The 23,683-nt window shown below is 47.7% G+C and overlaps 1 long non-coding RNA gene across 1 annotated transcript; it reads right to left on the reverse strand.

Moving 5' to 3' along the window:
* Positions 1–227: 227 nt before the first annotated feature.
* LOC141748825 (uncharacterized) lies at positions 228–18,222 on the reverse strand. The gene is made up of 3 exons (XR_012589107.1): positions 17,455–18,222; positions 3,447–3,648; positions 228–574 (listed from the first exon to the last, which is right to left on the reverse strand). It is a non-coding gene; the product is annotated as an uncharacterized LOC141748825 (long non-coding RNA).
* Positions 18,223–23,683: the final 5,461 nt, after the last annotated feature.

Consider the following 23,683-nt stretch of genomic DNA (forward strand, 5'->3'; position numbering starts at 1 on the left):
TGCAAGTTAAAGCATGAACCCTGTTTTAAAGGGATCCAGGAGCTTGTGTGCAATATGTATTTCATGTATTTGTCACACCCGCAGCAGGTGCAGCCCCATGGCATGGCAGGTACCGGAGCCCAGTGCAATCCCAAAAGCTCTCTATCGCACTTGGAGGAAATGGCAAACACTTTCCACTCCATCTTTTCCTTCCCCCACACCCCCAGTGAGAGCAAAAGGAAGTTTACCTCTGCTAGAACGGAGCCTAGAGCATTCTCCAAAACTGCAGGGAAAGCTTCAGCCCATCTTCCGAAAACTCCCATTTTTACACCGGAAGAACATTTGAGAGCCAGATCTCATAGCTTTTCCCCGGACCAAAACAGGGAGCGCTCCTGAGGATGGGAGGATTTGCTGCCTGTCCAGACTCACCACCACCGAAGTCCAGTGCGTGGGATCACCCCGAGGGGTAAATCCGGATGAGCGCGGGGCGATCCAGGCTGCGCGCTGCGCCACCAGCTCACCCGCAGCCAGGGCCACGCTGGATTTTCAGCAAGGAGCTGTAGGCACCTCCGAACTGTGTGGCTCTATTTTCCATCTGCAAAACGGGAATAAAAACCGCACACGTGAGCTAAGCACGTTGAAACCCTGCGTGGAAGACCAAGCTGCAAAGTGCTCGTAAGAGGTTAAATCCCTTCCTGGTGCCTCACAACCAGCTGTCGGGGAGCAGACAGCAACAGATAGAGAGGGATTTTTTTTTTTTTTCTTCTTTAACTATAATAAAGTTGTCCTTATTATTGCAGTATTGGCGACAGTAATCTAAGTTAAGGAACTTCCCTATATCATGGTTTATCCCCTCTCCATCCTTCAATCCCCCAGAGAATTGGCTAATTGAGTGACAACAGAGCAGAGCCAACAAGGCTCTTGCATCCTCTGCAGCAGGTGACAAGGACACGTCCATCCACCTCTCTCCCTATGGGGCTAAAGCCACCTCCCTGTGCCGGGTGCTGAGAGGTTTCACCGTTTTGGCTGCCACGTTTTATAACACATACTCAGAGAGCAGATATCTCTGGGGTAACAGTGAGTAATGCGCTGGCCGCTATCTGCCTCGCTGAAAGGGTGATAAGAGTCAGCGGGACACAGTCCCGCTTCCCAAATTAGATAGCTAAACCATCAGGCCCTTGGAAAAATAACACCACAAGCTCCTCCCCACCATCACCTTTCTACTCACAGACAAGTGCCGAGCATGGGTAACACAACGTTAACTGCGGTGTCAGTCCCTGGTCTTTAAAAAGTCACGACTTATACAGAGAAGAACATGAAACTGGTTTAGATTCAACGTGACTTTCTCCATTAAAAATCTCATTTGAATGAGCTTTGAGTTTTCTCCTCGTCGCTGGACTAGAAACGGGTTTTAAAACCGAAAAAGTGATCAAGAGAGAAGCCGCTGTTCCTACAGCGGTTGGACTTCGGCAAAATCTTTCAATTTGCAAGAAAGGTACAACTTATTCCCAGCCAAGAGATACAGTGACAACGTGTCTCTGTCAAAAGCATTCCTAGGCTAAGTGAGGCGTCTTCTCTGCCCTTGGCTCAAGCCAAGTTTTTAAGCACTAGTTCATACATATTCCCCCAAAAATAACTGCCTCAGAGTCACAGTAATGTTTAAAGTCACAGTAATGTTTAAAGTCACAGTAATGTTTAAAGTCACAGTAGTGTTTTAGCTCAAAGCACTGCTTGATGATGCGTTTGCTCATCTGCTGCAGCGGTTGATCCGTGTATTCACACTGCCCAACTGATACGGGCCAATAACTTCTGGCAGAAGCAGGGCAGGTACCTAGGCAAGCGATGAGGAGAAGCAACAATACCTGGCTCCATCGCTGCTTCAGGGCACCAGAGCCAAGCTCCTGAGATGTCCGTCCCCTACTTTGAAACCCCTCGCAGTGCCTGTGGTAGGCGTTGGGCCCAGTTGCACCAGCCAGCAGGTCAGGTGAGGAACTCAGATGGTTCAGCTGTTTGGCACGGGCAACTGCATGGTGATGAGGAAGTCTTGGTTATGTCCCCAGTGCTGTCTCCAGAACCCTCTTCTACAGCAAGGAACTTAGAGATGCCTTAAGTGAGCACTGAGATGGGGCAGAAGGTTTGTTTGGGGGGAAAAGAAAAAGTCAACCCACAAACACCTCGTAGAGAATGGAAAATCATTAAGAACTTGACACTGAAATGACTCTTTGGATTCGGCATTTTGGTGCTCTGTGCACTTGTTGTCCCTCACCAGCTTTATTTGCCTTGGGCATGAGATACTGTAGATCTACACCTCCCAAAAACAACGGAGATGAAAGATGTGGAGTTCAGCAGTAGCTGAAGACCATGGTGACCACAAAGTTGACATCAGCCAAACCTTCCTGCAAGCACTGGAGCATGTGTTGCACTACAGTTCCGGTATTTCCAAGCCCACAGAGCGAGGACCATTTTTGTACAGCATTTCACACCAGCTTAATGCCATTTAATTTTCCATCCCAAAAGGACACAGCTCTGGTTTGCCAGGTTAATGCTGGGCAGGACAATGCCATTCAGAGACCTGTGAGCTGCAAGTGCTGAATTTGGAGCCTCCTCCCCCTACCACTCCCCAGTCACATTCTGAGAAACAGGGGGGAAAAAAAAAAATGCATCAGAGAATTACTTTTAAATAAAAGATATAATGAAGTCATCTGTAAGATATACATGGGTAACTTACCTACTTGCTGTTACAATTAGCAATTTTTTTCAACTGAATTTAAAGCAGATGAAAGCCCTGAAGGCTAAAGTCTGCTAACTTCACCCCCCACCTACCCACCAGTTCCACAAATAAATCTTGTGGGTTTGCAAATAGCTCCTTCCCCACCTCTAACCACAGGCTTGACAGTCCCCGCCAAGCGTCTCTATTCCATTAATTTCTGTCACAGACATACAAATACGCATACATAGGCACACACACACACGGAGAGCTGCCCACTTAGAAACGTGACAGGTAAAATTATTCCCTCCTTCTACAGCCCTCCTAATTGCCTCCCCTGGGCTCTCGCGAAGCGCAAACGTCACCGGCTAAATATTAAGTTCATGCAGTGTCACCGTTATGCCTTTCATTAAAGCAATGGCCGTCTCATAGCTCAGCGTATACGTTACTTCCAATTTCACTGTCAGGACCCACGTGCACCCACGTTTTCAGCCCGACTCTAAATCACCATGCCAATTCCCCGCAGTTACTTAAAGATAATTTTCTCAGGAACCACTTGAAAGACGACGGTGAGAATTTTTTAAAAAACAAAACTATATTTTTTTTTTTTTTTCTAAAACACATTCCGCCCCGGCGTGCATAGATCTGCTTTCTCGCGACAATTTTCTCAGAAATTGTTGGTAATTCAAGACCTCATTTATCCAATATCATTAAAATCGAATCATGATTTAAGGGTTCTAAGCAAGTTAACAATATTTACCCTCTTAAATCTCCACTGCTGGAGGCTTGTGATCACTCCATAGTCTCTGCATTTTTTAAGTTTTTTTTTTCTTTTTCTTCTTTTAAACGAAAGTGAATTTCACAGCAAATTTTCAAAAGTGAATTTTCCCGTCACAGAAGGATCTTCCCCCTAAGCTGCTGTGGTTTATGTCTCCCGAAATTCAAATGGAGGAATACGCCACCTGCAAGGAACAATGATTTTAATTGGATTGCAGTAACTATCAAGAGATAAATAAGCTACCAAGATAATTAGTGTCAGCAGTTCCTTGTTTGCAAATTGGGACCTGTAACACTTGCTCCTGAGTTCAGGATGCAAAGCAGCTCTCCCCAGGGACCTTTTGAGCCCCGTCCCCCCGAAATGACGGGACCTTAAAGATTCAGTAGCCAGCAGAGAGACAGAAGCAGCTGCACGAGAACTCAACCTAACGAGAGAAAACTTCAAAATGGGAAAAAAATGTATAAATCTGACTGCTGCTAGCCGTACGGTGCTCAGAAAACAGCAGGGACAACGCAAGATCTATTGTGTTAACGCACAGAAAACTTCTATAGCCTGACAATTTGCAACACAGCGAATTAAGAAAGGGAACGGACTGATTTATAACACAATGAACTATCTTCAAATCGTTTGGATTAATGATAAGTAGGGAGTGACATGGTAGCTGTTTTCTACTTTTTAAAGGTGCAGACAGTAGAAACAAAGCGTGAAAACCCAGACGCTTAAACCTGGGCTCCGGAGTGTATATTTGGGCATCTAACGTGCCCGTTCTCATTGTCAAAATGTTCTTAACAGCTCAGCAGCTTTGGAAACCAGCCCATACTGTTTGTACCTAATCAAGGATTTTTGAAGCTTGAGATTTGAAAGGGTATGACTAGAAACGTTGGAAATGAACCACTAAAACATCAGAAAGCACCCACTGACTTCCCAACTGATTTCTTTCAACAGTTGGATCTGTCGGTTGCAGATTGAACAGGGAGTCAGTAATTCCCATTTCTCTTTCCAACTCCATCAATAAGAATATTTGGGAGCATTTCTTCCAGGAAAGATCATCTTCAAATCCTTCCATACGGGATACCAACTTGTCAATGTTGGTTTATGTCATTGAGGTCTTTGCATTAATAAGGTAAAGGCAGGATCCCCAGGAGCTCCGTGCACAGGCTGGCTGTCTGGACAGCTGTTTGCCAGCACCCACCACCACCACCCAGTTTGGCCGTGGGGGGTTCATAGAGCCCCCCCCCGTCCTCCAGCTGTCACAGGCCGGGCTGCACCGTCCTCTTTCAGACCATAAACCAGCACTTTGGTGACTGCATCGCATCAGTTAGGAGACAAACACATCTAATAAGACCAGCTGCTACTTCTGTAATGGGTAGCTATGAATTTATATTCCCCCTTTGCATAAAATGCACAACCCTCATCCAAGAATATGGAAGCACTTTTGCTCCCCCCGACAAATACCTCAACCCAGTCAAAGGTGCAGGTATGCATACATTTACTCCAGCTGTAGGCTGTATCTGCAGATGAAATACCATTTTTTCTGGGTCTGACAGAAAAAGGAGCTGGAGAAAAATGTGTCAAAGGAAAAGAAGAAGAAGAAAAAAAAAAAAAAAACACAAACAAAAACCAACCAACAGTCAGGCAAGGGCTAGTAACTAAAGCTGATTCCCACACAGGTGTCTTATTTCCCCTGAGGGCCACCTCTTGCTGTTTGCCCCCCCCCGCCCCAGATGCTACAATCCAGGGGCAGCGGGATGGGTTAAGGCACTGACTGGGGCAAGCCATGCTCTCCATCCTTTCTTCCTTCCTTCCTTCCCCCTCCTCTTCCTCCTAGCGGAGGCTGGGCCGGGCCGGCCACTGACATGCCCACAGCCACCGAGGGGTTCACAAAGCCACTTGGTCCAACATACATTACTCCTCTCCCCATCCCCAACAGTATAGTGATGCTTAAAATACCCCCGGATGATGCTTTTCACCGAAGAGAATTATGGGCGCTTGCAGGACACTGCAATCAGTAGCTTACCCCCCAACCAGGGATAACGAATGAAGGAGACACCCAGCCTGGGGAAGGGAAGGCAGAAGTGAGAACAGGAATTTCAGCCTCAGGTGTTCAAGCACTTTGGGGTAAAAAAACCCTCCTTGCACTAAGCATCTGGAGCTTTGGAGAAGGTACGATTTGTAGAGACAAAGGGAGAGACGCAGCTAGATCCAACGTGTCTGTACTTGCTCCTTTCTTGAGAGCACCAGGGGAGCAGAAACCTTTTTGCAAGTCGGTCCCCATCCCCCAGCCGGGGTTTTCCCTTCCCTTACCGCTGCAGTCACAAGTTGTCCACACTGTCATACCCAGCCCCACCAAACCGGGACAAACTGCTAAGGCCCCTTCAACAGAGAGGTTTTTTGTAGAAATGGCTCTGGAGCATGTCCTTCCCTTCCTTTTTCTAAAGGAAGAGACAGAGCCGTGCACTGATTTGGAAAAGCAGAGGCCCCCAAAAAAACCAGCTAACTGCTTTTGGTTAGTAATGTGGAAACAGGAGCCCGGCCAGCTCTTACAAAATACACTTTTGACACTGATCTCCCAAACAGGAACAGACTTGTTCTGGCTGTACGTACGTGTACACACACCCACACGCACAGATGCGAGAGGAAAACTCAGATCTTCTGGGCTCCAGCCACCAGCACTAACCCAGCCTCCACCACTACAACCCACCGCCGCATCTGGCGGAGGATCAGCTCCAGACGATGCTTGGAGACCAAGAGACCAAACTGCCGGTCCTGCCGCCAACCTTGAAGGGGACCTGCCCCGACGGGCTGCAAATGCTGGTAGGACCTGGAAAAGTAGGGAGGAGGAGACGAGAGTCTACATCCATCAAACGAGGCAGCTAAATGAATTGCCCTTTTCAAGAGCTGTGAGCGCTCCAAGTGCAAATCTTTCAGAGTTTGTGACAATAAATTTCTCCCCCCCATCCTATTAATAAAATATAACAGCAATTCTGAGAATAATGGCCTATTATCTAAAGTCTTAAAATGACAGAGCAATCAAAACGAAGGTGAAATATAGGGCTGGGGGAATCATTTCTGGGGTGTTTGCAACCTCCCTGCATGGCACACAAGCAGAGCACGACAGATTTAGTGGTTTCTCGGACAGAAAAACACCACCGAGAGTGGCTTAGATTTTTAAAAATCTATCAAACCCACATTTTAAAATTGTCCTCAGTGCACATACGTCAACTGTTCGCGCCGCTCGGAAAGATTACCACGATCTGCCACCTCCGCCTGCAGAAGAGGCAGGTTGGAGGTGCCGAACTCCTGCCCCTCCTGCACTACAGCTGGCACGGGGTCTGCAGGCTCTGCCCCCTGAAAGCAACGGGACAGGTGGCAACAGGGACAGCAAGGGTCACGTAGCACACGTTGGTCTCTGCCACTAGTAGAGCAGGTGGGGAACACCATTTTTTACTATTTTGCCCCATAGAAGATGCATAGAAAAAAAACCTGAATTTAACTAAAGGCTTAAATAGGTTCTGAGACCAAAAATTACAGCTGACATTTTGGTTGTCATTGGGGTGGGGTTTTTTTTTTTTTGGAAGCAAATTATGGCCAAGTCTACATTTTATTTTTGAATTTTTTGCTACTTTTTTGGGGAATTTGAAATTTAAGAAATGTTGTCAAAAAGGTCAATGCTTTTACTCTTTTCCTGTTTCTTCTAATGACGCCATAATGCTTCCTTCTTCCCTTACCTTTTGTCTTTCTCTCATCATCATCCAAAGGTTGAGTTCTCCAGAACACTGTCCTACACGGTTATACAACCACTAACACAAAAAAAACCCTGTGATCCCTCCCTTGCATCCAGCCACCAATGCAAAAACTGCTTATGACTTAATGAAGCTCCTCCACGCTTCGTTAGCTTTTATCGGTATGGAAATCGGGATTCGTTCTGAGTTCTGCAGACCTGTCATTGGAGATGGGAAATTTCTGGCTTTCTCGGTGTCATTGGGCTTGTTGCCATTGATTTCGGGGGTGTCAGAAATGTCACCCACAGAGATTTTCAGCGATAGGCTGCTGATCCCGATCCAGCCCCAATTAGCAGCTGCCTGATAATTGTTGACATTGGAGAGCTATGAAGTAAATTGGGGGCCTGGATCCAACGAACCGTAAAAATAAATAACAACCATAAAACTACGCCTGCACTATAAAATCTCACACGACAATTGCCAGTAATGATTCCTGCTATTTATATACGCTACCTGGCTGGGGAGGGCTCTGCGCTTCCATACGTAACAGAATCTGCCTGGGCCACCTTTAGGAGAAGGTGAAGGGTTGAGCAGGCAGCGAACCCGCACGATTATCCTGCCTTGTCCCTAATATAACCCGAACCAGGGCTCAGATGTTGTGGGTAGATCAGCCATTGCATCTCTGCCCACGTGGTCTTTCAAAAAGGCAGGTTTCAAGCACTTTTACAAAGTTCCAGGAGTCACACAGAGCCCGTCCTCAAGCCCTAAGCGACCTTTAAAATGCGGTGGTAAGCCCATGGAATATCTTAAAATTTGCTTTTAGCACTTCTCTGAAATACAACATGACCCCACTCAGACTTTTGCTTTGATTCACCTTTCCCATCGCCTCATATTCACTACTGCTTTAGCATGCATAAATATACTTAAAAAGAATGCATCTGCCAAAATAATTTCCAAATCAGAACCTCCTGAGTTATAATTGCCTTTTCCCAGAAAGCAGTACATGACAACTCACTTGAGTCAACCTGGGCTTGTAAAAATCACCTTGATCTTTGCCAAAGCCTGGCTGTGGCTGGTTCTTAATAAACCACCAGGCAGGGAACAACTTAATACTAATTTTAAAACTACAGCGCTGAAAACCATGGAAATCTGGTCTTCTCTTACCAGCTCTTCTGCCGATCCTGTGCAACTCAGTAGGACTGAGGCACCAGAAAGGCTTTTAATGGTTTATTTAGGGTCCAGTCCTGCCCACCTTTGCACATCAAACCCCCTTTGCCTTTGAACTGCAGAGGAAAAGCCTGAAAAGCTTTCTCAGTGCTACTCTGGCTTGTACAAAAGAGGAATTTTAATGCTTTCCTACCTCGACCAAGCTTAATACATCAATGTTTGCAAAGAGCTGCGAGATGCCTACGTAGAAGATGACAGAGTATAAAGTTATCATTCGCAAACAGCCTATTGATGTTTTCTCCAGAGCAGCCAAATTAATACAATCCCAAGTCCTTGCCCATGTTCTACGTAATTAATTCAACACTCAGATGACATTTCATTTAATCAAGACATATCATATCTTCTCTTTCAGCTGAAAGAAACACTGAAGTTCTAATGAAAACAGGTCGATATATCAACCACCAGCAATTTTTCTCTGGATTTCTGCTGGTCCCGGGAAGCCAAAAAAAGAGCTGATGCTTTCCCTTCTTGATCTGCTTGCTCCTTGTTTGATATTCCCAGTGATACGACAGTCAAAAAGGCAGTAAACGTGTCAGAATAGAGAAGTTTTTCCATTTTCGTTACATTCGCCCACAGCAGAACTGGTTGCAATTCTTTTTCCCCCAACCAAAAGTGTGTTTTCATGTAAATAAAGAATAGAATTGTCAAAGGAGGCCTGACCATCTGGTCCCGCATCCTGACTCCGCTGGGGATCGGCCCCAGCTGTTTCAGGGGAGGTTTGTTCCCAATCCCCTTCAGTAACAAGCCAGTTTGCATCCTGAAACAGGAGGGCTTTCCCTCCCCTCTAAGCTTTTAGGAGGGAATTTGCAGTTTTCCAATTGATTGATTTTACATTTGGGGGAAAAAAAAAATATAAATAAATAAATTCCCAAATATTTTACGTTGCGCTTTCGGAAAGATGTTGCAGTTAATAAGGAGTCACCTTTCCTGGGCAGCAAAAGAGCTGCCTCTTGCACCCCCAAAGTATTTGCAGCCTTCTGTGGCGTTTAACAGAGAAAAGCTTCACGCTGTAGCAGATACATCTATATTCACCGTATCTCAGGCAAGATTTCATGAGATAAGTTTGCCTGCCTTCATATTGGAGGTAAAACACCACAGCCCCTTTCCCCGGGGGGGTCGCTGGAATTGCCATTCTGGTTTCTAACGAGGGAACGAACTGGAACACTCTAAACTCGCAGCTTTGGCCGCTTCGTGTGAATCAAAGCGCAGCTGCAAAATTTGGGAAGAGAAAAAAGTGAGGGGGGGAAAAAAAACCCAAAACCTCCCACCACACACATCCAGAATATAAATACTCCTGGCTAGTAAATGTCACTTGACACTCTCACATCAAACCTGTCATCGGCTCGAGCGTTTAAAGGAAAAATGCTGCTGGGGTTGGGTTCACAAATCTGTCCCTAGTACTAATTTACAAGTAACCCTTCTATATTAATTATTCCTAAGTATGCCGCAATGACACATTAAATTTGCATGCAAAAGCTTAGTTAAAGTCTGAACAAGCCAAGACCTCTGAGAAAACCCCGCACTTAAGAGAAATGTATTGTTTTAAATAACTGCCTACTGCTGAGCTGGGGCACGGAACGTATTTGGAAGCAGTAAAACCACTGGAGAGAAACGAGAATATTTTGAAAACAGTATGTTGGAGTCCTGCTAACATTGGAACAAACGAACAAACGTATATTAAGGTTGCTATAAGGTGTTTTGAGTGTTGGGGTTTTTTTTTCCTTTAACCAAATAAATGCAATTATATATTTGCCTAGTCAGCTGATCCCTGGAGGTGGGAGTTATCCCTGCCTTGGTCACAGCTGTCGCCGGCACATGGAAAAGGCAGGTAGCAGAAACCGTTCCAGCTCCCCAGAGGCCAAGCGGTTGCAGGGACGATCCATAGTTCGGTGAAGCTCTAAATCAGGTTCGCAGGCGCTGGCCCCGTTGCGATTTGTGTGGACCTTCCCACAGCGCACCGGGCTGGTTTTACCTCCTAACAGATACCATCGATGCTAAGCAAATTGCTTGCATAATTATGCATATTTGCACAGTGCCGTCAGTCACAGCTGATGTCACTTGCTGATTATCTTTCCCTTAATTTTTTCATCAATGGAAGCTTGTTTTTTGGTGGTTTTTTTTTTTATTTGTGACTCACTCTGTGGCATTTATTATACGCTGTGCCACGCCAGGTGTACTTTTAACACTTGCTTTATTGCCACAGACGTGTTGTTTCAGATGGGGATGGGGTGGGAAAGGTGTCTGGCTGAATCCACCCTTCCCACCCCATGGAATGTTGTTATTAATTATAATTTATGTGTCATATTAGTCACATGATATTATTATTTATAAAGCCATCAGTCATCCACATACCAGTTATAAAAGGATCAAATCTTATCACACCCTGATGAATCGGAGTTCAGGGTATTTTAGGTTTCCCATAATCAGCTGGCAAAGGCTTGCTTTCAAGCAAGAGGCTGTTTATGGTTAGATTAGTAATGAACAAATATCAGGAGTCCATAGGAGAAATATAGGGGGGGAAAAAAAAAAATAAAAATCACTTCTCTGGGAAATGGAGCGATCCCAGAGCAAAATGTTTGCCGCTGGAAGCAGCCATGCAGAGACAACACCTAACCGCTCATTGCATCACACCGGCCATGCAAAAAATGGGATAACGTACCAATTTGGCCTCAACGTAGCATCCACCTTCGGGCATGCTATCACAAAGATGCTTCCCCAGGGCATGAAATCAGAGGTTCATATATAGGAGATACACAAGGAACGGGCTGGCAGGCAATGGGGAGGGACCTGCGGTCTGCATTTCATGAGATGGTCTCCAAGACGGGCTGCAGGAGATGGTGGGCTGATCAGATCTACCACCAGGTAGAGCTTCACCCAAGCCACGACAGCCTTGGAGAGAAGGAGAGGGATGAAGGATCCTGGGTCTGGCCCATCACAAGCTGCATGGCTTGCCGATCCCCATCCCGCTTTGTTAGCCTTCGGATACGAAAACACGGTGTGAAAAGCTGAAGTGTGACAATGAGGGGACACTCCGAAGCTGCATACCAGGCTTCAAAAGCAAGCAGTGGCTGAAAGCCAGGCTGTACCTGCAGTTCGTGGGCAACAATAGACTCAATTCTCTGGGACTGAAGAGGGCACGAAGCCTTTGACCTGCAGGTCACTGGTGCAAAACCCAGACGGATTTTGTGAATGATCAAGAGTGGTTCCCGCCTGCTTGTTGTTTGCATCTTTAAGTAAAATAAATAGGAAAGTCGCAGTCAGACTCTTAGCTGCTCACAGCCTGACAGCCACCTTCCAGAGATCAACAGCGCAATTTCCAGCAGCAGCCCCGCACCTTTGAGAAGAGCAAAACCTGCAGTACCAAGAGAGGGACATGCCGGGGTCACCACACCCCGGCTCACTGCAACCATCAGCCGCCACAGCCACAAAATACCTCCCTGGAACCAGCTTAATATCTACAGTAGAAGTCTGAAATGCATCATTACAATCCTACGGGAAATAAATCCGGGGAAGACCTCATCTAGTGAAGGTGGAACAGGGCTGGGAAGACGGGAGGGTGTTTGCACAGTCTCAGCCCACAGCACGTAAGCCTTCATCCTGCAACATCATCAAGTTGGATCCTCCGGCAGCCGCTTAAATAGAATCATAGAATCGTTTAAGTTGGAAAAGACCTTTAAGATCATCAAGTCCAACCGTTAATAGGGGATATAAGGTGCTGGCTGTGTCCTGGGAACTTGGTTTCTCCATGAATATCACAAATTTAGGGCTTTTTGCAGTAAGCGTATACATCTACTGCTTACAGTTATTCTGCAACCGAGGAAGAAAAAACCCTTGCTGCTCTCCCAGCACGACCATGACTCATCCTTCAGAGAAAGGCGTGGACAATTAAGAGCATCTGTCAGTACAGCCAGTGACAAATGACTTTCTCTCATGGCTCTGATCACACACACACATACGCTTTGGTCCACAGCTTTGGCAACTCCGGAGTGTTTGGGAAATACATCACTCTGCAGCAGCCTTCCCCCGGCTTGTTTACCTGGCGAGCAGCACACTTAATAAGGAGCCTGTTAAAAAGGCCATGGTTGTAGAGCACTGCTGGTCTGCCGAGCAATCGGGCTGGATTATAGCATTGATCAGTAACTTTTGGGGGGGGGGGGGGGGGAAGAAGGGCAGGCTTAAATTAAAAAGCAAAACCAGAGTTCGTTAGGCACGTAGTAAATGGAGAATAAAGACAAAGGCACTCGGTTCCTCCCTATAAGCTGGGACCAAGGGATCTGGCCTCCCATGCAGGTTCACAGCGCTGCTTTGTTCAGTGGGTACCTTCACGCTTCTGCTTCCCTCTGAACACTCAGGGCCCTGTTTCTTTCTCAGAAGAGCAGTTTTGTTATCAGAGATAACTCCTTCAGTCTGCAGCTGAAGATGGTGCTCACACGTGATGCTCCACCAGCATGAAGAGCAGGGGTCGGGGCTGCAGGGCGTCCTGTGTGGGGGGAGGCTGTGAACCACCCCAGGCCAAACACTGCCTTTTCCCAGTCACTCTTAAACCCGTGGAAAACAACCCATTGCACCCCAGAACTGCAGCCACTCAGGAGAGCACAAGGGCCACACAGGGAGAGGGGAGGAGAGGTGGGGATTGAAGCTGAGTCTGGGGAAGGGAGGAAAGATGTTTCCCTAAATGTTCGTCTTATCCTGCAACTCAGCAGCAACTTGCAGCGATTCTTCATAATGCTTATTATGGTGACTTTTTAGGTCAAACATAAAGGGACTGCCCCAAACCACCTATTTTGATGCCACATGGTAGAAGCACCCACACACGTCCCCCTCCAAGAGGTGGGAACCAGCCCTCATGGTGTGTCTGCTCTGGTCTATTCCCTTCTGAGCAGCATCACAACAGCAGCACTGAACTCCCAGACCACTGCCCAAGCGTTGCAGCATCCCAACGCAGGGGATGTGTCGTCTGACCAACAGTCAAAGCCACAGGAGTAATAGTCTGTACATTTGAACCTAAACCTAATCTATAGCAGCGTATGCTGTTCAAGTGAAGCTCTATGAGCTTTTCTTGATAGATTTATCCACCACTTCCTAGCATCCTTGGTGTTGCCTTCAAGAACTCCTTGATTCCAGGGATTTAGCATTGGATTAGTCAAGCTCTGGGGGGCGAGCATACAGACGTGGTCTCTACAGTCTCAGCCAAGAGGTCTCATCCCCTTTCCACCACCCATTCCAGTGCCCTGCCATCCAAACTCACTTATTCACAGCCCACATAGGTGCTGTGCAGGAAAGCCATGGCTAGCAAAAATAAATGAAACTTTCCAGGAGGAAGCATTGCAGAGCACAGTAAACTTCTGGCACACCCAGGTCTTTCACGAGTGGCCAGTCCAGCAAGGACATTTGGCTGAAGAGCAAGCTGAAGCTCACCTCTGGCCAACCCTTACACAGATGGAAACCACTGACTCAAACCCAGGTTCCCTGACTGCTCTCCCCACCCATCCAAGGAACCCGGCCACTTTGTCATCCCCCTGGAGCCCTCTAGTAGTCATTTCAAGCTTCCCACCCTGTTTTCCAAACCAAGCTGGGCTCCTCCTGGCTACTTCTAACAGCAGCAACAAAGTCTTCAGCAAAAGTCCCAGTATCGTAGCATCTGAAGGCTAATCTCAGTCAGTAAGTGTGCATGCCCCAGAAGACGACCCTCAGCCGTGGTAGATCTCATGGGACATCTCTGCTGCCAAACCCCAAGAGGAGCTTCTGCAGGGTTCCTCAGGTCTATGCAGAGTGCCATTCTCTCATACCACCTTCTCTCGGGACTGCAGGGAAGGGGAAAAAAAAATAATAAAATAAATCAACAAGAGCAAATGCACAGACAGGTCTTTTGTCCCCGGAGCTGCCTGTCATTGTGCAGCCAGATGTGAGCAGAGTTTAAAGGAAAGGATTTATACGACTGCCTTGCCAGACCAGGCTCAGATGCTTTTTCCGAGCTTAGGTAAGACATAAGAAAAAGATCGGTTTCCCTGTCTGCTTTAACTCAGGGAAAGAAAAAGTTGACTTTAATTAATTTTGCCTCTAAACAAGCTGCACTCCCTGGGTAAGGCCTCACAGACACTCAACATAGGGTTGCCCAGAACAAAGGAAAACCTGACAGTAAGTCAGGTAAAACACCACTGGTTTCTTACGGAGTTTTACTTGCAAAATGAGCCCGATTCACTGCACGCCCTCAGCCTCTTTTCTCCCAGCTACAGCCGTGCAGCCGCTTCACGACCTGCCCACACGCAAGTGTCAGCAAAGACAAATCTGAACCGAAATTTAATGAATCCAGCTAATTCATTATTTGAAAGACTTATGTTTTTTCAGTTTTGTTTCATCTTGATTACGTGGTGGTTTTTGGTTTGTTTTGGTTTTGTTTTTTTTTTCTTCCAAGCGCACCAGATGGCCAATCCCACTCTCATTGCTAGGTACTAATCAGCCACTTCCATATGATATTTGCCATGAAGAATTAATACAATCAGGTCAGGATGTAAAGACATCATATTACTCATGGCAATAAGCCCAGATTTACTTTTTATTCCTCCTGCAACTGCCTGCAGCCCGGGTGAGGTCAGAATCCAGGTCCTTTTTTGCTGCAGTGAGCTGAGCTCAGTGTCTCATTGCACAGCACTTTTGCAGCTGAAACTCCTTCCCTTCGTTAAGAAATACAGTCAAATTCAGCTTCAAAAGGAAAACTTTGCCAAGAGATCTCCAAGCACATGCTTAACAAAAGGATGATACCTCGTAATCTCTCTCACCTTTATTTTTCGAGCTGTGTTTTTCCTTCTTTTTCACTCACTACGAAGGACGCAAGCAATATGAATGGAGAACTGATGGAAAGCACCGGACAGTCTCCGGCTGGCCAAGCCTTCAGATCCAGGAGGTGAGAAGAGCACAGGAGGGAGAACTGCTGCCAGGCACTTACACACTCCATCATGGTGCTCCTCCAGAAGCAAATAAGTGGATCAGCTATTTGTCACCGCTTCCTTATTACTATTTTTTAAAGTATCACTGATTTTTCCCTTTTTTTATTTATTTTTCATATCTCAGTAACTGAAATATAAACAATTTTCCCTGCAGCAGATGTTAGCCCAGCAGCAGGACCCAGGTTTGCCTGGGAAGGATAGTTCTTCCGTTCCCCTCTCAGGGCGTATTCCCAATTCTCACCCATAATGAGTTTGATTTATTTTAAGGGTCCTCTTTTCTCAAGGCTTAAGGCTGCAAGCAAAGGTGGGATTGCCCAGTGACATATATATATATATATATATGAGATCAAACTTTGAATCTTCACTCTGACAAAACCATGCATGAGGCATGGCTTTGGCCAAAGTTGCTTGCTTTTTTTCTCTGCCATAAATTCCCCTCCCCTCCCAAAAGTTCAAGCAAAAAAAAAAAATAAAATCAAAACTATTCTAAGAGTGAGCAGGGAGGCAGAGAGCTCCCAGACTGCAGGACAGGATGAAAGCCAACCTGGGACCTGCTCCTGGGCAGCTGAGAGGCCGGAACGATTGGCGAGCCCCAGGCAGGGCTGCCCTGCCATCCCCCGAGCTAATATCCAAGTTGGGCTCTGCTGTCTCGCACCGTGGCCAACATCCCATCAGCCTTGCCCGCCGGGCAAACCCTCTCCTGGAAACCACGCGATGGCTCTGCTCTGCTTCCTCCGGCTACTTACAATTCAAGACATCTGCGTTTACTCCATGACCCATAATGGAGGGTCATTTTCCCTGGAAGGGCTCCATCACTGCCTCTCTCCTGGTGCCTACCATGTGTCCATTTATTATTTTTTTTAGTCCCCCTCACCCCAAGGTCCACATGCTGCTATTTTCAGCACCTTTCTCATGTGCTAGAGGCAATCCACGCTTTGGGACACATGGCAAGGACCGCGGAAATATTTCCTGTTGTTCTAAGGAGATGCTTCTCCAGCAAAAAAACATAATAGTGCTTCAAAGACCCCATTCCCCACGTACAGCACAGCACAAGGCAGATGCAGTACTCAAAAAAAAAAATAAAATTGGCTTTTGACAGCGTGCAAAGTGAAAACCCTACTGAGAGCCAGAAAGCTTAACAAGTCAATCATCTGATCTACTGCAACGCAATTTCTGAGGCAGAATGTACTCCCTGATACTGCACTTCATGTTGTTACGCAAGGGGAATATGATCTTCTTGGCTGATCCCTGGATGGAGCAGACCAGCCAAAATTCACTGGCCGTGGACCTAAACCCCAAACCTGTTTCTAAACAGACAACTCAGCCACAGCCTTCACAGCTGGTCCCATCTCCTGGTGTCGGGCGGCATACGGCAGGCATGGTCCCTCTCAGGACTGCCAGCCCTCACTCCTGCTGCTGAACACTCTTTCATTTTTCTCCTGTGTGACAGCAGGATGACCGAGTTGTCATCTCATCACCTCCCTGTGGCAAGACACCAAGGGACACTAATTCACCGACCAGGAGTAACCTCCTGCACTGGAGCCCTTCACGCTCACGTAAATCCTTTCTCATGCTCTCCCATTGCACTTTGTCACCCCCGGGGTGGGGGGGAAAAGAAAAAAAAAAAGATTAAAGTGATCATTATTATTAATGCTGTTATTATAGAGTAGGGGAGGTCAGAAGGCACAGGTAGCAATGGGGGCTAGGTGGAGCAGCCAGGTTGGGTGGACAGGAGGAGGGAGGAAGGAGAAGGGGCTTGCAGCTCAGGGAGGAGGGCAGCGCCAGATCCTCACAACCCCTTCCAGCCCGGCAGCAGAAGTTTGTTCCCTTCCCTTTTGCCCTGCGCTGGTATTTCCTTACTGCCCCGACAGCCGGGAGGTGCTTGGCTGGGACTGGAGCCTGTTCAGGCTGCGCAGGACCAAATCCCAACCCGGGATGTGCGTGCACCTCTCCTCCTCCCAGGCAGCTGGAGGGGGTCAGCCCGGGAGAGCGGGGGGTGCGGGGCAGAAGGGGCTTTGAAGGCTGACAGCCTCAGGTGCGAGCGAGCGTGTGACTGCAGACATTCCTGCAAAGCAGGAGCGAGAGATTTGTTACCTGGAGAGGGCTGATGCCTGACGAGTGATGTCTTCATCCAGCTGTCCAAGAGGGGGTTACTCTGCCCGCAGGCACCTTCTGCTTCAGCAGGGCCAAGAGCCCACAGGCAAGAGACTTTGTAAGGTCCTTAAGACATCTGTGAAAGAGGGCTAGGACTGAGGGAAAAGAAAAAAAAAAAAATATTAGCTGGGGAAAGGGTGCCTCTCCTGTTTCCACATCAGCTGGTGGGGAGATGTGGAAGGCTTTGCAGAGCTCCCGCCTGCCTGCACACTCCTCAGCATGGGACCTGCAGAAACGTGTTCCCCCTCCTAACGAACTCGTGTCACTAATCTGGCAGCCAGTCCTCCAAGAAGGGATTGCTGAGCAACCACAGCTCTGGAGAATAGACAGAAAGGGACATATGGAGTTTTCAGCATTTTTTTTTTTAATTTTCAGAACTTTTTTTTTTTTTCCAATGGAGAGGCATTCCTCTGGATAGACAGTAATCCCAGTTTTCTGAGGAATCTGTCAAAGATAACTAACAAGTACACCATGCATTGCTAGAGGAAAAATCAGAGGGAGGATTTTGGAAGAGAATATTTGGGTATGTTGTGGCAGAGGAGCAAAAGCCGGAAGGAAATATTATTGCGCCGGAGAGATGGGCTCCTATGTGTCACCTCACCATACCGCCGGATGGTCCTGCAACTTCAGGAAAACGAGCATGTTACCCTGTGCTCCGCTCCCCTTATCTGCAAATTCAGGCTGGTTCATTACCACTGCATTTTTAGAGGCAACACATGAGGTTTAATTTATTAGTGGCCATAAAAATCTTTTTGCATTCCAGGGCGGGAGTTTTCTGCAGCACAAACCTCACTGCCGCCTTCTGCTGCCAAAGCACGCCCCTCACTTCTTGGTCTTCACCAGACCACAGCAAGACACCTCCTGGGCAGCACCAAAATGGGATATTTTCCTAGGATATAGTTCACTTTTCCTTCCTCTCACATGGATTTTTAGGTTGCATAAAACACACCTCAGAGGACCCCACCTCCCCACCACCCAACCAGAGCTACAAGACTTGGCAGACTCAGCTCCGCTGGTGAGGATGCAGCCCAAAACATGGCACCTTTGCCTCAAGTGGAAGCACACTCACTCACTCACCACCTTCTCATCCCAGAGGAGGCCTGGACATTTCTGGGAACAAGATGACAGCTACTGATACTCCACAAGGGTAATTGCATGGTCAACAGTTGGGAACAGTCTCCATCCCTCCTTACCCAGCCCAGGTTTCAGTTAGGGCACCACAATCCCACTTTTCCCCACTGCAAAGTCAGGGTCAGACAAGGAGCCCCGGGACATCAAGAGGAGGCAAGAAGATGGGCCAAAGACAAGTCAAGGTAAGAGACACGCAAACAGGGAGTCCCTGCCTGCTCCGGTCAGTTGGAACGGTTCAAGAATACACCCAGGTTTGTCTAATCCTCTTTTAGAAACACATTTCAAGCACTATTTCTGAAGGTCCTCAAGGCAGGGTGCTTCAGCTATAAACCTCCTGGCTAAGGAAGGAGTGGAACGCAGCCACACTCGACTGACCTCCCCACCTGAGGGCATGCCAGTATTACACTGGCTTCTGGAGTTCCATGTTTATGGCTCAGCAACACAGAGGACAGGAAAATGGATGATCCTGCATCTTGTCGGAAAGATGCAAGGCCAGAGGGGTTTTCCTAGTTTACATTAGGAAGAGGATTGAAGATAGTGTTATGGGAAAGGGTAATTCCTTGTGTTTGCACTCAGACTTAAAACAACACAGATGCTGGGAATTTGCTTTCCAATTCATCCCACCAGCCACTGCCACGCCATGGGGAGAAGCAGGGGACTAGAGCAGGGTAAAGACTGTACGAGCATCAGATGGAGAACGAAAGGAACCAGGGAGAGCCTTGTGCTCTTCAATTGGGTGCCAGTTACAGGTCTTCTACCCCTGAACACTCCCGTTTCTTTTCCAGCAAATACATTTCCACTTGTTGCAGGCCCCTCAAAGCCATGACCAGAGGCTCGAGCAACCCAGAGGACCCCAGGACGACTCAGCCCCCAACCGAACTCACCACAGGCCATTGCAGAGAGGTTAAAAGGCTTCGCATATGGCTCTCATTGCTCTTCCTTTTATCCTGGTCATGCCCAGCAGGCAAAGGAGAGCTGGAGGAGGTGGGGAGAAGGAAGGGGAGTGGGAGAGGGTTAAACTTGAGGGAGGCAGGGAAATAGCCTGGCGTGGCTTTTTAGCACAGCCAGCAAGAAGGCTGCCTGCCCGCCTCGGGGGACTATTAAGGGACTATGGCGACTTTCATCTCCAGGTCACCAGTTCAAATCTGGTCCAAGTCAGGGACAACAAAGGTATTATGTGAAATTAATTGCTGGTCTCAAGTCCAACTCCTAGTACAAGTGTGTCCATTTCAAGTAAAACTGGCACCAGCGAAAGGCCACCCGAGCACAGGGGCAGAGAAGTGAAGGGTGATGAAGCTCCTGCCTCATCCCTAGATGGAAACCTGCCTTCAGCAAAGGTGACTGTGACCAAGCAGCGCTTGTTGTCCTGCTCTCTCCATTTCCAGGGGTATTGTTCTCACACCACATATGCTTTTGTAGGGAAATAATTCCAAGATGTCTCGGATTCACATACCCCGAGTCAATAATTCAGAGTAATGAGTAATCCCTAACATGATGCTGGAATCTTTCTTTCCCAAAGAAAACTGTTTGGGATAACAGGATGGAGTTAGATGGGGAGATTTTTAGGGCAAAGACAGTCTTTTTGTTCCGATTTTGCACAGCAGCTCCTCAGCCATGAGTGCAGGAATAATTGCAGACTGGAGAAACCCTCACGGCTTTGAACCATAACTGGGCGCCAAGCACTGCTTCTGGCTCCTGGCGGGAATCAGTGCTCTCATTTCTCTTTAAAGGAAAGCAAATGAAAGTGTTTGAGGGAAAGCCACTCAAAGCGTTCAGAGATAGAACTAAATATCAAAATACTTTTAAACTCACATCCATGGAAAACCGACTCAGCTGCTTTAACAGAACCGGAAACCACAAGACAAAAATCAGAGGGTCCACAGCAAATTGTCCACGTTGGCACACCAACAGTTCACACCAACTGTGCTCCAAGAGGGTACCTCCATACCACCGTGTGGGACCAGGGGAAAACGCACCATGAACCTGCCTCCCTTGTTCCTGGGGTGTCTTTAGGGCTGTCAGAAAACAGCAGTACTGGATACAAAAGGGCATTTCGCAGTCTTCCTGGACAGGGTGCTCCCAGACAAGGGCTGGGCAATGACTTCGAGAGCTCCTGGCATCTTTTCCACCTCTAAACCGGGCAGCACACAGCTCTGCCCAGCTCCCACGCTGGAGCAGGCAGTTGAGGAAGGAGAGGTCTCCAGTGCCTAGGACCAAGCATCCCCCAGCCGATGCTCACCCGTGATGCACACCAACTCCCTCACGCTAAGCAGAAGCATTACCTTGTTTAATTTCTCAGCTGCAAATGACAGCAGATGGTCTCAGCTGGGAAATGCTGCTTGCCCCTGGAGTTACAGCTGCATCTCTCCTGACTGCTCGCCTCTCCCAATTAGAAGCAAATCTGCCTCCTGTCAGGCAGCGGTTCATTCTGCCCCTACAGCCCACCCCATACTGGCTCCCATTTAAAAATAAAAGATTGCTTTTTCTGAGCTGCTTATTGCTGCCTGCACTGACAATAATTCTGTGGAAATTGGTCGTTGCCACCGCTGATGACCATTAGCATGCTGACCTGCTTTGACTTCGCCATCAGCTTTGAATATCAAATCAGTGATTAACGGCTTCCAGTAATGACCCTGCCAGGAGCATCCCTGTGTTTCTCCAAGAAGGTACCCTCTGAACTGGATCATTACAGGAGCTTGTCATTTGTCAGCAATTTAAAAGCCGATAAGTCAGCAGTGTGCACTCAGGGCTGAGACTGTGCTGGTTTCCTTCATGTCCCAGCTGTACTTTTCCTTTTTAGCCACCAGAGGCAGATAAAATTCATATGGTTATGGCCAGTCTTGCCTGTTTAATACCAGCTGAGAGATTAGTATGAGGAGAATCACTCCTTACTTGCCCCCTTCTGATCCTCTTTCCAAAAGCATCTAATATGAACCATCTAAAGCTGTGATTCAAAAAACCACATGAAATCCAGCATTTGTTGCCCGGTTGTAGCTCAAACACATGATAAAAAAATGGTTTAGAGTACCATTCCAATAAAAACTCATTTTTCCAGCTCTAAGGGTGCTGGCAAATTAATTCTGACAGATCAGGTGTCTGCGTTGCATTAAATAGCATCCAACTTCCTACATCGCACATAGGAGTAAAACCAGTGCAAGTTCGGTACGTGCCGACAGGGGATCCAGATCAGATGTACCGCAGAGTGGTCCCACGCACAGAGCCAGTACTAATGAGTAGGAAAGTATGGCCTCGGAGGCAGGGCGCTGGGCAAACTAGACCTTTGGTCTGCCCAGGCACCTTAGCTACTCAGAGAAGAATAAAGCTTTAACAATGCAACAAAGCCCAGGCCAGAAAACCAAATCAGAGGCAATACATCCAACCCTAACAAAAACATCCAGTCATCCCTTTTGATACTTTTACAAGGGCTTTCTAAAGAGCTCCCTGGAGCTGCATCAAGACCGAGCGCTGCGAAGAGCAGGTGAGCCATGCTTGGAAGCTGCCTTCACATCTGCAAGTGCTTTATGGTCCTAGACAGAAAAAGGGAGAGGAAGAGGAGATCCTCTAATGAGGTTATTACCAGTGCCTGGCACTGCAGCAAGGCTGCGCGACGCCCGCTGCACTCCTTCCTCCTACAGGAAGGGAAAACCCTTTGTGGGAAGGATTTCAAGGACTCCGACAGACACCAAAGTTACCATCTCTCAACAGAGTTAGGGCCATGGATCAATTTGGCCAGCAAAGGAAGAATTTCTAGGATTTTCAGCAAAACAAAAGCAAAATAAACAGCGAAGAGCCTCCACCAGCAGATGTGCTGTTGTGGTTAGTCTTGACTTATCTGGCAGAACGGAGCCAATTTAAACTTGCTGCATTGCATTTGGTGCATGACCTCTCTGTGCCTCAGTTTCCTTCTTATTTGCAAAGGGTTAACTCCGACAGGCTCAAGCACAACCAGAAGCTCCCACTTCCTTTGGGCCCATCTAGTCCAACTGTGCAAACAGCTGTAACAGCCAAGTCCCAGGAGGAAGGAAACCGTCTTATTTTAAGTCAAAACCTGTCATTCACAGCAGTACTGCCAGCACGCTCAGAGACACAGAGAAAAAAAAAAACCTCCTCTCCCCGACCCCATTTCTCCACGCACCACCGACACGGAGCCTGATGCTGCGCGCAGCGGCGAGTACGGAGCTACCCCAAGCTCAAATAGGCATCCTCGTCCTAACGTATAGATGAGCCGTATCTTACCTGGGACCTCTGGGGACCCCACCTTCCAGCACCCACCGGCCCCTGCAAGCCAACCAGAGAGGTCTAGGTCTCGAAGCTGCGAACACAGCAAGGAAGGAGCCAGAGCCACACCACCACCTTCCCCACAGCCCGGGGCTTCCACCCATCACTTCCCAAGCCCCTCTCGCTTGCTGGGGACACGTCGCAGCAGAAGTGGGAAGGCGCAGCTCCAGTTTTGCCTTGCAAGCGGTTGAACAAGCAGACAGCCCTCAGGAAGCCCTGCCAAGCCTTCCCTTCTCCTACCCGCCCTGGGAAACTTTCTTCCGAGCGTTTTTGTTTGCGCTGCTGCAGTCTCATTCCCCACCCCACACAGCTCTCTTGGTTTTGTTTTTCAAGCCTTCCACTTGCTCCACAACACATTTCCAAATCATAATGACAGACCACCCCACCCCCCCCCCCAAAAAAAAAAAATAAAATAAAATAAAATCAATAACCAAACCCTTCCCCCTGTCAAGAAACAGCCATTTCCTTTTCCGGCCTCCCTTTAGTAAGTTCAGTGAGGAACTTGCTTCCTCCAAGGATCCAATCAGAGCTTCTTATCAATTAGGGTAATTGGCACCCAGCTGAGCCTGTCTCCCAGTTGGGACCCATTAACACCCAATTAAGACAACCCCAGGCCCTGCCCTCCTCCCCATTACAGCTCTCCTCTCTATCAGCGCACAGGTCTGTGCACAAAACCCTCTCGAGGCCACGTGGTTGTCCATCCATTGCGTGTCTGGAAAAGCACGGATAATGAGCGTAATGAGCAGGCCACGTTCTCAGG

Source organism: Larus michahellis, chromosome 9 (genome assembly GCF_964199755.1).
Source record: "Larus michahellis chromosome 9, bLarMic1.1, whole genome shotgun sequence".
NCBI classification, from domain to species: domain Eukaryota; kingdom Metazoa; phylum Chordata; class Aves; order Charadriiformes; family Laridae; genus Larus; species Larus michahellis.